At 39.2% G+C, this 14,701-nt stretch overlaps 1 protein-coding gene across 1 annotated transcript in view; it reads right to left on the reverse strand.

The window, feature by feature from the left end:
• The window catches only part of LOC107756355 (plexin-A2-like), an 86,212-nt gene extending 71,872 nt beyond the window's left edge, over window positions 1–14,340 (reverse strand). Inside the window, exon 1 of the mRNA XM_016573404.1 lies at window positions 14,214–14,340. The gene's annotated coding sequence lies outside the window, so the exon portion shown is untranslated. The remainder of the gene's footprint in view (window positions 1–14,213) is intronic.
• Between the last annotated feature and the right edge of the window lie 361 nt (window positions 14,341–14,701).

A 14,701-nucleotide genomic window follows, 5' to 3' on the forward strand; every position in this document is an offset into this window, starting at 1 on the left:
CAAATAGTTGTATCTTGACCAAATATTATCCTATCCTAACAAACCATACATCAATGGAAAGCTTGTTTATTCAGCTTGCATATAATGTATAAATCTCAATTTCAAAAAATTGACCCTTATGACTGGTTTTGTGGTCCAGGGTCACATATGGATGATATATTTCCCTTATAATAATAAAAAAAAATCAGCTTGTTGCTTAATTTTATTAAAGGGGTCATATGATGCTTTTTTAAAGATCATTATTTTGTGTATTTGGTGTAACAGAATATATATACATGCTTTAATGTTCAAAAAACACATGATTTTTCAAATACTGTACATTATTGTAGGTCCTCTAAGCCCCGCCTCTCTCAAACGCTTAGTTTTCTACAAAGTCCCTCCTTCCGACAAATGCAGTCTGCTCTGATTGGCCAGCTGACCCAGTGCATTGTGATTGGCCGAACACCGCAAGCACTCGTCGGAAATGTAACGCCCCTTACCATAATCGCGAGCTTCAGTTATCTTAAAGATTCCTAAATGCATCTACTTTCGGAAGGCCAAATAAAGTGATTTTGCTTTCGCCTAGAAGCACACGGCGTCTCCCTGACATGGCTGCTTCAACTCTAACTGCGGTTACTGAAACCACGCCTTCTTTCTTTGCTGAACATTTGGGCGGCTTTATGCTAATATTTCCACATAGTGAGGTAGATATGTGGGGCGTGTTAGAACGAGCCGTTTTAGGGGGGCGTGGCAGAGTCTTAACTTTGATAAAGAATATCTCTTTGGTTTTGAGACTTTAGTCTTTGCAACTTCAGGGATCTTATCTATGCACAATCAGCTTGTAACACTCCAAAGAGAAAGGAAAACTTGAAATCGCATCATATGACCCGTTTAAACAAAAAAATGTAGTTAAAAATAAAATTAAATAATTGATTACAGGCACTACTGTTCAAAAGTGTGGGGTCAGTAAGATTTTTGTAATGCTTTTTGAAAGAAGTCTCATATGCTCACCAAAGCTGCATTTATTTGATCAAAAAAATACAGTAAAAATAGTAATACTGTGAAATATTACTAAAAATTAAAAAAAATCTATTTTAATATATTTTAAAATATAATTTATGCATGTGATGGCAAAACTGAATTTTTAGCAGCCATTACTTCAGTCTTCAGTGTAACATAATCCTTCAGAAATCATTCTATGCTGATTTTGGTGATCAAGCACATTACTTATTTTTGATCAATTTAATATGTCCTTGCCAAATAAATGTATTAATTGTTTCCAAATTACATATACACACACACGCACACACACACACACACACACACACACAAATACATGCAATATATATTCGCAAATATTTCTAGAAAAAAAAAAAATCGATCTTTCTGGAGGACCAAGAAAAAAATCCTTTTAGTATTCAATCTTTATTATTGCTTCACAATAATTTACATTCTACATACAACAAGGTGAGACACAAACACCTCACAATGAAGCACTGACTGAGAGGACGATCTCCCACTCTGCATTGAAAAGGTATGCAAAAAAATGAAAAACAAATCAAGACTTTTAGCTGATGAAAAATAAATGTCATTGTCACACGTAGGAGGACAAGAAAGCATCAGAGAAGGATTTAAATGTGGAGCGACATGTTGAAGATGCGGGGGATTGATAGGTTGTGACCCGCAGTATGTCGCACAGCGTACATAACCGCCGAGCTTACCATAATCTCTACATTCATTTAATTCATCCACTTATCACAGCGTGCAACAGCGATGATGGACACAGACATGATCTGTAGTAGATTTCCTTTAACCACCGTTAGAACATCAAGGAGATTGAGGCTGATAGCAGGTCACGGTATACTGATGAGGTTGTCGGACAGAGTTACTGGGACAATTTATGCCGTAACCTGAGGTGTTTCTGCAAGGATCTTATCTAGGTGAAGATCTTTCGTTCTGAGAGAGAGCAAAGCAGAGTAGCCGCATGATTTGAAGCGTATTGACTCGGTGTGGAAAGCCTAAGGCCAGTTGGCTAGACAGAAGCACGAATCCACAAGAAGAACCCAGTCACGGCCACACACTTACACACCTTGGGCTTTGTTTTACTGATCCAACATCAATGGAAAGACAATCAGAGACCTGCCTTTCATTCTAAGAAGGACAGGTGTGTGTGTCTCTGGTCATTAATGGAGACGCGTTGGGCATCTGCCAAAGTCCTGCAAAGATCAGTAGGTGATGCAACAACCCAGATAAAGCTTGACAGAAGAGGGCATGGTTATATTGACACCACAGCACCAACATACAAGAACAAAACTCCACCCAACATCACGTACGCATGCACACATATACTTGCTTGCAGCCACAAACACTTCTTTCCTCCACCCCACTGAGCAAACAAAGGGGGGAACAGAGGAACGAAGGAGGGACAGTGTTTAGGAGGGGTGGAAAGCTGTCTGCTACAAGCTGTTAATTGTCAGGCTGAAACTAAATGAGTAAACAAACAAACATTATAAAGCGCATTAATTTTTAATTCAGGCTCTCACAAACCATACTGTTTTGCGGCATGCATGCTTTCGAAAAATTCTTCAACAAAGCCTTCAATTTACAGAATCGTTCTGATGCATAATAATGACAGGCAGAGATAAAGAAATATTTATCGCCTCCAGGAACAGCAGCTCTGCCTTTTTTGAGTCCGTTACATAACTGGAGTATTTCCAATACAGTTGATGTGGGACCAATGCAATGAGCATATAAGGTGGGTGGTTGAGCTCAGTTCACCTCTGAACTCTTGCCCGTGGCAATAAGCGCCGTCTTCAACTCAGCTGAAGGTTAGAAACTTCATCTCGAATGTGTTTGCAAGCAGTTAAGACGCCTCCGGTTACTGCCAAAAACTCACTAAACAATTCAACTTAAAAGCCTCTAAAGCGCTTGTGGTAATGAGAATGTTTCTGCAAAGTTGTATATGAGTTCATCAGGCTGTTTTATCTAAAACGATTTTAGAAAATTTGTTTTCTCACTAGATGACCATCAGGGTTGTGCGCCCTGGTGAAAATATAATGTAATTCCTAAATCTGAACTGAATTTGAATTAACATCAGCAAAACAGCATGATATAAATTTGAATGCATAGAAGTAGAACTGAAATGAATGGAAGACGTTTGATTAGTACTAATATTTGGTGCCAATTTTCAGTTCTGTATTTGTATCAACTAACCAAAACAACATAACACAGCAACACCTTAGCAACCACACAGAACACCCAAACAACTATTTGATGTCATAGCAACCACCCAGGAACATCCTAGCAACCACAAAATCAACATGAAATGGCACTCAACCCATTATCCTTCACTGATGCATACAAAATGACATATTATACAGTACAATGAAACAAGATAACCAATGAGAAAAAATACATCAGGATTTGATTTTATTTATCAGGAATTGTTTATCTATCAGGAATTCTTACAGAAAAAGAAAGTAAAAACCTGTTTATTGGTTAACAGTAATTTACCTTGTAGAGTATCATGTAGAGTGAAAAACTGTAAATGGTTTACCATCGCATAACTGTACTGTAAAATCAGTGTTTTTTGAAGTGCAAAATATGAATTACCATATAATTTATGGAGAAAAACAAAACAAAAGGACATTGACATAAGATTATATTCTATATAAATGACTTTGTCTCTCCTCATTTTTGTTATCAGTAATGTATTTAAGGGTTTTTTGTGTTACATTTAGGTCATGTTCATTGCATTATTTTAGGGCTGTGTGTTAACCTGAAGGTGTTTTGTTTTTGCTTGTTTTTGTACAGAGACCATGCTTCGTCTCTGTACGAGTATTGACTTATGTTGCTTGGTATATAATAAAATTATATCACTTTATTAGCTGTAAAATATACAGGTACCAATATGCCATCGTGTAATACTGGAACAATATATTATAATTTGTTCAGTGTAATTTCAGAAACAGAGTACATTTCCTTGGAATAACATGCACCAATTAGTGGACAATCAGATCAGGAATGTGTATTAAGAAAGTAAATAGCATCCATTTTGGTTCATGTTGACTTCAAAGTTGAGGAAGGCCCCAGGAAATGGCCAACAGCTAGATAACCTGTGATCTGCTGAGCTTCCAGAAGTTCTGATATGAACTATCCAGAAAAGCTGGACTCAGATCAGTGCAAGAGCACCGTGCTGAGTAAACACCCAGCTGACACCATTACATCACAGTGACAGAGTGTCACAGATTCCACGCTTTCACTTCTTGTGTGGCAGGCATTAAACAGCATTAACCCATAATCCTAAACGGCTACTGATGCAGACTTGAGCCGCTATTCATTCACAGCAGAGAACCTGCCCAAACCACCCTTCCATTATCCCTCCCTCTCTCTTGCCCCGTCCCTCCCCAACCCCCATCGGCAGACAGTAGCTTCAGTGCAGTCATATTTAATCAACATCTCGGCGAACAACACAGGGATCTGCTGTCCTCTGTTGAGACTCTCTGTGCTGTCACACTTGGGATAATTGTCTTAGATACCCTAATTCGACAGTCGCTCCCCTTAAATGCTCAAGAAAAGGAGCGTGGTTGACCTACATTGCTGTTGACCTGTGAATTATACATGATGTCAACATTTGATTATTTATTTCCTGTGGTGTAATCCAAAAGACGAACGCTTACGTGCGTAATTGTGCTGCCTTTTCAACCTCAAATATGGAACGCTGAAGGGAAATATTGTTGAGGTTTGACACAGCAGAAATCATGCTATGACATCTCTGTTGTACGTTAGCAGGTCAAAAAAAGATACAGAAGCTGTTAGAAAACATGCTACAAGAATTTTTATGTACAACACGCAAACAAATGATTCATTTGTACATGCTCAAACAATCACGCTTCCCCCAAAGGTCAGATTTGTGGTCTAATCAATTTCTAGTGCACCCAATGACCTTGATGTTTTGAAATGACTCTATATTTTCCAGTTTCATTGTGACTATCGCCTTTGAAGGACAAGCTATCAAACAACAAGATAGCTAAGTGCTGTAGTCAGTATTCCTCAGAAAGAAAATCTGTAAGCTGTAACCTGTATTTTGGATCAATTATCCAAAATAGAGAAAAAATGACCACTGAAATGTTCAGGAACAAATGTAATACTGGGCATGATGGGTGTTCAGATTCTGTGGAAATCTGCCGTTTTTTACGTGTGGGCCTTATCAATTAGGACTGGGTAAAAAATATCGATATCTCGATTATAATCGATTCTCATTTTTACGAAACGATATTGATTCTTAAATCCCAAGAATCGATTAGTCTGGCCTGTTTTCAGTTAATGAATGGAACATTGAAGGGCACCTCCCATCCAATAAATCACAATAAGCATTGTGCTTTGCTACTTTTAATATGAAACAAAGTCTCAGATTTCAAATTATGTTCATGAATGCCGTTTTGGTGCTGTTTAATGTGGACTGGAGTGACCATTGTTGCGCGGCGCGCCACGGTTCAATAAAAGCGGCAGCGCGAAGTGACGTGAACTGATCATCTACCCCTCATTAATACCAGTTTCAGCACAAAATAATCATGACTAAACATCCGAAGATAAGTTAAAAGAAAGAGTACAACTTTACAATCCGTATCCTGTCTCAAGTAATCGCTCAATCAGTGTTTCCTCCGCGCAAAGACGTCAATATAACGGCTTGTAAACAATGTCACGTAACGTCACATTTACCTCAGAAAAAAACATATTCGGTGACCATAATCTCATTAGTCAGCTAGAAAAATTAACTGTAGAGAGGAGCATTTTGCTAAATATGTGCACCAGATAATATATTAATTATAACTTTTACTGTTCTTCAACGAATTGAAGTAGAAATATTATTATGTAATTGTAACTTATTTTATTATAAAAACTTAATTAAGTGTAATTTAAGCAGTTGTATAGCCTAAAAAATCTGTCAGTTTTAACCTTCAATATTATAGTAATGTAGTACCAACTGACTCTCATGTATATTTTACAGCATTAGTTAAGAGATTATTTTTCCTTGAGAAAATTTGTCATGTACTGTACCTAATATATATCCAAAATAATCGATATTGAATCGAATCGAATGGAATTGGGAATCGAATCGAATCGCAAGCTTGTGAATGAGAATCGAATCGAATTGTGAAATTTGTGTCAAAACCTAGCCGTATTATCAATGTTTCTTCTCTATGTGAAGTATACATTTGAAATAACTAGCAAGAACTCAAGGAACCTTTGAATTCACTGTGGCTGCTAGTGCTACCCAAGCTAAAGTAAAGATTTCAAACAGAATGCTGAGCATAAGGGAGAACTTCTCAGTCCAGAATACTTTTCCCACTCTGAGTCGCTCCTTCGGTATGACCCTCTGTTCTCATTCTAAGTATGGATACTTCTTGTTTTCAAAGGAGCGTGTCCAAGACTCCTGGCACCAGCCGGGCCTTCTGTGAATGTGCTTGCACAAACCAGTTATGATCATGGGTACACAAAGATGGCATGTGTCATATTTTTAACTTTGGAAGTTGAGAGTTTCATCAACTTTCATCATCACTTTCAGTTTGTTTTTCTCTGTGCTGTGGAAAGTGTTTATCTTCTTGAGATCCCTTTTCTCCTGCCTCTGTCTCTCTCTCTCTTTTCCGAGGAGCCCTGTTTGCTATCAGGCTCAGGAATGAATTTGGGAGGCTTATCGGAGCTCTTTTCCCAGCTGAGGCGGAGAGGATGTGTTAAGGCGTCTGCCTCCTGACAGGAAAGAGGAGCTATCTCTCCTGATAAGGCCATGGCTGACTTGAGAATTGTAACAAAGCAGACAGCATGGATGCAGGTGGGTACACGTCAGCGTACGTGCATAAGCCAAAAATCTCAGACAGGTAAAAGGAGGTTAAAAGCAATTATATTCCCACAACAAAGGAATTATTCCCACCAGTGCACCACTCAGAGGCCGGAAAAGGTGTGATTTGAATGTGCACTGCTCTTGAATCAAGCAGAAAAGAAAAAGAGAATTAGAAAGAACATCAATGCAACACTGAAATGACAACTTCAAAACAAGGACTACAACTTCCAGTCAACAGGGGGCAGTGTGCATATCCACAGAACATGAACCTTGGGTAACACTTGTCTACCTGCCCATGGCCTTTCTTTCTTCTGAGGAACACAACAAATGTCTCAGCATTTTATTTTGTCCATACAATAAAACAAATTGGTTTGGACCACATTGACTTTCATTCTATATACAAAACAGTTCTGCAGAGGAAAGTAAGTCATAACTTTGGAATCACTTAAGGGAGAGAAAATTATTTTTGAGTGCACTGCCCTTTAAAAAAACGAAGTATCAAATATTATTAGATTATTATTACATTGTCAGTTAGCTAACACTTGTCAATCAAAAGGATTCACTGAATGGTAATTACACAGCCAGTGACCATTCCAATAAACAAGACAAGTAAGCAAGTATTCCAATACTGATAGGATGAAGTTCTATCACACACAAATTACGGACTGTAAAAAAAACCAACTTGTTTAGCACATCATTCTTTTTGCCTAGCAGGTCTGTGGTGGAATCTCAAGTACGGGTTTAGCAAACACAACATGAGGGGTTGTGGTTAAGAGAGGGAAATCATTAGCGGTTTGTGGAAGGCACAAAAGGCTTGCGTAAGCATACCGTGCCTCCTTTTAGATGCTGTGTATAAAAAAGGTTTAACATACTGATTTGATGTTACTATACAATCAGCCTACAATTCACTGACAAACAAACAGAAGCACTATAGTATAGTCCATACATTATTACTGTTATCGCTGAAATGGGCGGTCTTCACATGCTGTGAAATATGGCATGCAGGTGGCGGGAAGGATTATATACATGAAAGAATTATAGAGTCTTAGAGTAGTACCACAATGAGTGAACCTCGAATGCGTGAGGAACCTGTTGTGTGTAAGCTGCTAATGTGTTCCACGCAGAAGACAGATTGAGGCATTGAAGAATGGCTGTCCTATAGAAGTGTGTCTTGAAGGCAATTCCATTAACATCTTAATAAAAGCAGCCCGGGCCCCAAGAGAGCCTGGAGGCTCTGACTAACGCTTTCAGTCAAAGGCTTGGGATGAAAATGTAACAGAGGGCCGCACAGTGCAGGAACTTCGTGGCAGCATTTTTCAGGGACCGTTACTCTTCCCAAAGGACCAGCCTCCAAGTTTGTATGCTCCCCATCATGGTCCACTAGCTCCATTCCCTTTGCTGTTTTCATTTACTGTCCTTCCTCCCATCTGCTGGATTGAAGATCTAAACAAAAGCTTTTGTTTTCTGCAAGCTGGCGGCGGCTACAGGGGGAGAGAAGGAGAAGGGGAGTGCTGGGTTTAACTGGAGAACTCTTGCCTATTATGACCAGGCACACGGCAACATGTGTCTTGCTCTCTCTCGAGCGCTCTCTCTCCCACTCCACACGCACACAAAGTCTTTTCTCTGTCTTCCTCAAGTGCTTTCTTTCTGGCCAAAGTCTCAAGAGGCAAAACTCAATCATGAAGGCCGGATAAAACTAAGCACAGATACAGCCCAAACATCCAAAAAGCCCCAGCCATCCCAAACCAAAGCATCTCACATAATAACAACTAGCCATAAAATCACGCTCACCCCGTTACCCTCAAAAAGTTCTCTCTCAGAACAGCATGCATTTATTGGCCCACTCATTAAAAGGCAGTGGAGGGTCTGAGTTTGTATTGGAGAAATGGGAGGCAATTGATTTTTGTGTCTGTGTTTTGAGCTGCTCATATGAAAGCACTATTTCAGATAGTCAAAAGCAAAAATGGTCTCAACAAGCTACTAGTAGCAATATCACTTTTTGCAGATGATCACAGCGCAAAAAAAACAAGAGTACAAGTGCCTTAAGGTTCTCTAAATATAACTTTTTACAGTAGGAGTGTTGTGGCATAAAATGACGTTAGCTCTAAAGTATAATTCACCCAAAAATGAAAATTCTGTCATCATTTATTCACCCTTATGTCATTCCTTATGACTTTTGTTGTTCTGTGGAACACAGAAGCAGATATTTCTGAATAATGTCCTAATGCTTGTATGAATGACAGTTAAGAGGGTCCAAAGTTATTTTAGACTCCATTGTCACTGTATGGACAAAACCAGCCTTTCATGTTCTACAGAAAAAAACAAAGTAATACAGGTTTGGAATGACACAAGGATGAATAAATAATTTTGTAGAGAAAACACCACTTTTGCTTAGGGAGAGTGACATAGACAACAGATCTTATGGCGAACGTGTTTGCATTCTTAATAAAATGTTGCATAAAACTGGCAGCGTGCTCAGAATGAGTGGCATCTGCGCATGATTGACTCGTCCTATTCTCTTGCCCACACTCTGCAGCTGCAAATGCGTCAACACCCACAATTCTCTCACTGGCACCTTCCAAGCGAGAGTCTGTCCACCAGCTGTTTAAGGGTAATTAGCTGCAGCAGAAAACACAGGCCTAATTACAGTGTTGCCAAACGCCAGGTCACCGTATCAACCCCATGCCTAATCCACCAATGCTGAAGACAAATTATCACAACAGGTTGTTTATGTATGAAGTACGAAGACAGACAGAGAAGCCGGGCAGCTGGAGCTAACTATTTGGAAGACCAGTGCACACCATTTTCTACTTACAGTGAATCTGCATCCTGCTTCCAAACATCTATGTCACAGGATAATTGTAATCGGCACCACATCTGGCTCCACTTTGGTACACTTGGATGCATGTATACGTACACCGAAAACACGCTTTAAGCAAGCAATAAAGGTCAAGAGTGATAGCGATCTTTGTTGTGACAGATCAGATGGACGGTAGAGAGACATAGATAAACAGTCAAGCAGCAACGCTGCAAAAGAGAATGCAAGATCAATGCGTTGGACAAACAAACAAACGTTGGATACACACTAGGATACACAAAACTTTTTCCGTTTTTGTTGATTTGCCTAAAGAGCATACCTGTGAGGTTACGATTGAATTATTATTAGAGCTTCATGTTAATGTTAATTTAATTTTTATGCTAAAAAAGTGCATATAGCTGCTAATTGTATTTGTTGTTTGTTGATTTTCAAATATAAAACTTATTGAAATGTTTTCAGTGTGTGTATCAGTTCTTTTTGAACATTTTCATCTAATTTTAGCAAAATCGTGATAATATTGATAATCGTGATAACTTTGGTCACTATAATCGTGATATGAAATTTTCATACCGTTACATCCCTAATACACACACTAATACATGAGACTAGCATAAAGGAAGCAGATGAACTCTCTCGACAAGAGCCCATCCTGCAGGGCATAGGGCTGGACGATATGGCCAAAATTGATATCACGATATATTTCTTAATTTCGGTCGATACGATATAATTCCGATATCGATATGAACACTATTTATCTGAAATAGAAATCTTTTGTAACATTATAAATGCCTTTATCATCACTTTTGATCAATTTTAAGCATCCTTGCTAAATAAAAGTATAATTTCTATAATTTCTTTCCCAGTCAAACTGCACAAATAAATCAATGTATGGGAAACACTGTTAATGTATATCGAAATATCGGAAATGTGTTTAAAAATCATATCACCGTTATTGAAAAAAATTATATCGCGATACATATTGATATTGAATTATTGTCCAGCCCTAGCAGGGCATAAGCGTGCAAGAGTCTGTCTGTGTGCACAAGCGGTGGGGGGACGGTGGTAAGGCCTGCACTGCAAACGCAGCCCTCTGAATGCATTTGTACTGTTCACTCATTAAGAAATAGGTCAAGGATTCCGCCTGCATGCATCGCAACTTGTCAAATTCTCTTAAGCTAATCGGGGCAAGCCCGTATGCCATCATGAGAGAAGAGAAGAGGGGGTTCTCTCGAGGTGTAGTGCACGCTGGTGACACAGCATGCAACTAAAACAAGCACGGTCTTATGTGTGACCCACCAATTTCAAATGCCCCTCTGTCTGTGGGTTAACTACTCTGGAACCCTGGGTAGTTTCGGACATTGTGGTTTGTTGCTGCAACGTACTCATCAATAGGTGGCGCTACTGAGCTACGTGGGCCTACTCGAAGGTTGCTGGGGGGTTTGTTTGTGACTATCCATCAAGTACTCATCTCAACATTCAGTCAAAGCCAGAGACCAAGGAGCTGTTCTGCAAACACTAGATGCCTGGTGGACAATGGGAGAGATGAGTGATGAGATAGCACATACTTTAGGATCTTTACATTGCTGTTTTCACAGCTGCAGAGTCTCCTCTGAATGGACTGATAAGGTAATATCGCTGACCTCAAAATCCGAGCCAAGAAGATACAAGCACATATCCAAATTGGCCCCTAAACTAACACACTTGAGCACAGCATTTAACTGGGGCAAGGAGGATAAGCACTCAGCATGGGTCTCTTGTGGCCACCCCATTCAGAATCGACCCTCAGTTTCCTTTTAAACGTATGTATCTATCTGAGAGCCAACGGCTAAAAAGAGAGGAACAAACCGCTTTTAAGCACATAATACCCTCCAATTACCCTTCAGGAAACGCTTAATGCACCTGACTGACATAATCAAATCAATAGTATGCAGCGCTATGTAAAAATGCTAGAGGCTTTTTGACAATCAGAGCAAACATGCAAATCAAACTTAGGAAGATCATGCTGTGAGATAAGGAAAAGACGGCCCTTGATTTACTTTACGATTCTGACCAAACCGCATGGAGCCTGCGAGGTAAGGGAAAGGAGGAAGCAGGTAAAGTTGATGGGTGTGCACCCAGTGGAGACTTGTCCTCTCGGCTTTGTGTAGTTAACCTTATTGATTAAAGAGCCTGTGATCTAGAGATGCTCTACAGCTTTCTCTGCCTCTCAACGCCTCATCAAAGAGAACACACTACAAAGCCACATAGTGAGCAGAATGCAACGTACAGAATGTAATCATACTTTGCCATACACAGGGGAGTCAAACCTACATAAGTGACACTTATTGCTTTCTGATGAGCAATGTTTAAACCAATGGTGTATAGGACACTACGGGGGGGGGGTTGCCTTCATGGCAGTATAAACCAATTATACTAACTTTAATTATACTAAGTATACTTAATTTGCCAATAAAGGCTTTTTAAATCTGCACAGAGTCAGCATAAACTACACCGGAATCATAATCACATGAAATAATGTATCAAAAGCTGGTTTATTATTATAAATTAACATTGCATACCGGACCAAATACACAATGCATGCTGATTAACAAAGCAGCAGCACTGAAAAAGTTGAAAAAATTACTAAATTGGCAAAAAATAACATAACTTGTGCATGACATCACCATGGCTTAAGAATTGCCACTGAATTAAATGTGAAATATGAAGTAAAATTCAGACATCTAATGACTTTATGGGGTTACAACTGAATTGGACAATCAGGCAGTCAAATATGCTGTCCCAATTAAAGTGTCATAAAACAAAAGCTGAGTGAAGAGTGATTTACTTACATCAAATATAAAACAGAGAAACGTTTTTACTAATACCATATAAACGCATAGCCATAGAAAATTTATATTCATCATTGTTCTATTTGCAGGTGTCTGATGACAACTTTTCAGGGCAAACAGACAAAAAAAAGTGTTATTTGAAAAAAAATGTAAAAGGTTATACGGCAATAATTTTACAAATTCAGTTTTTTTTAATTCTATATAGTTATCCAACAGTCAGCTAGCCTATCTTAAAGATCTTATAAACAAAACACTTTTGTAATTAGGCCTATATTTGTGATATGTAAACGTACCGTCCGATACTGATCTTACAGGAAGGCGCTCGAGCAGTATACTGTTGCTATGGTTACCTCCTCGGGCGAACGCGATTTCTGTGAGCATCTATTTAACGCACTAACGAACTTGTAACCTAACTTCTGTGGTTACTAAAAGATTGTTTGCAAACGCAGTTGAAACATACCGAAATACAAACTTTTAAGACTTCCTTTGGGGTTTATCTGCTTCATTTTTTCATCTCAAATGAAATGTGGATACAATTTAAATCTAAACTGGGTTAATTTCGTCGTTTATCCACTAGCAACATGCCCTTTCGGTTCGTGAATGAACCGTTTTCACCCTGCCGACACGCCGTCTCAGGTCAACCTGCTGTTTCGCTTCAAGACGGAGATAAAAACGATGATGTGAAGAGGTCACGCTCGAGATAAATTCACCTCATCTTCCTCACTGAAAGCGCCGTTTGATTGTGTTAGTCAGACCGATTAATATCATCCCTGTCCTTCATAGCAGATGCCAGTGATTCTCATGCAAATGCTGGCCGATTTTCTACTTAAAAAACATTTATTTTATAAAAAATTATTTTAGCCGATGTCAGAGCCGTGTGTGAGGGGAAATGAAGATTTGTGAGTGCAACAGTCCAGATGAACAGAGCGGAGTTTGAGGTAGAAGAGCTGAATTATGACCACTCGGCAACAACCAGTTTCACATTCTGAACGTGTATCATTTTCTTTGACAGAGTCCCACAAAACTGAATATATGATGGGGTTAGTCGTACATTAAACGGACTCAGTAGATTCAGATTCAGTAGACGAAAATTCAAGAAGATAAGATAGCAAGGAGAGCGAAAAGTGAAGAGTGTGAGGTAACGTTAGGCTATTCACTTTAAATGAGCGTAAATTAAATCCATAAAATAAAGTTAATTGGATTATGAAAGCGCATATAGGCTACATGAGGAAGATTCATGACCAACATTCCTATTTGCATGTTTTCTCGCTTACATGAGAATAATTTACAAACATTTACATTTTATTTCCGATTCTGATCTCTTATATTGTGTGTGGAAAAATACAAGGAACGCAAAATCAAAATTCATTAAACTAATATAGGTGCACAATCATTACCACTTACGGCTCGCATATTAAATAAAAAAGTTGAAACGTGACATTGAGGATAAGGTTATCTGTGTCTAAAGTGAATAGGCTACGATATTTGGAGTGGCCAGCATCACCAAAAGCAAATATTTATACATAAAGCAAAACCACCAAATTAAATCCCATTATCCTAACCAAACTGCTCGTAAACCACAACTTCTTTGCGATTCATGAGAAATGTCAGTCCTATAACATGATCTCATTTCTCTATGCTTTCCTCTAACACACTGCACTAGTGTACATTAGTATTCGTGGCCACATCTCGCACGTAAAGCATCTCTGGGCTGAAATGAATTCACGAAGCACGTTTGTCCACTCACCTGCAATCCAGAAGAAAGCTGAGGATGGTATCTAATGTTCAGTTAAAAGATGTCTCTGCGTTCAGCTCAGTTTTGACAGATAGATCCACATGCAAACGAACGCCGAAGCCTCAAAGAGAGCACCTTCAAAAAAAAAAAAAAATTCTCACAATTCCTCGAAGATTTCTTGCATGCAAGACGATGAATGAACGGTCGCCTCGCGGCTTCAGGCAACTGATCTATGCAGCAAAATTCAACGCTTCATCTGTCGATGCCGGAGGATGGTCATTCACAAGCGCATATGCCAAGAGCACAGCAACATTCCCCCAGTCCTCTGACACTGACAGTGGCTTGACATCACGCTTTTTCATCAGCAGCTCTCCGATAGACCGTCATGCACGCGCTCATTGCTCTTCTGTGAAGGTTTTACGCGAGACAGGCACAGGCATCGAAGCCCAGCAGCGTTACAGTAGCAGCGCGTTTAAACCCAACCCCCTGTGCTAGCACTC

The sequence above is a fragment of the Sinocyclocheilus rhinocerous genome, unplaced genomic scaffold (assembly GCF_001515625.1).
Source record: "Sinocyclocheilus rhinocerous isolate Xijiao unplaced genomic scaffold, SAMN03320098_v1.1 scaffold712, whole genome shotgun sequence".
Classification (NCBI taxonomy): domain Eukaryota; kingdom Metazoa; phylum Chordata; class Actinopteri; order Cypriniformes; family Cyprinidae; genus Sinocyclocheilus; species Sinocyclocheilus rhinocerous.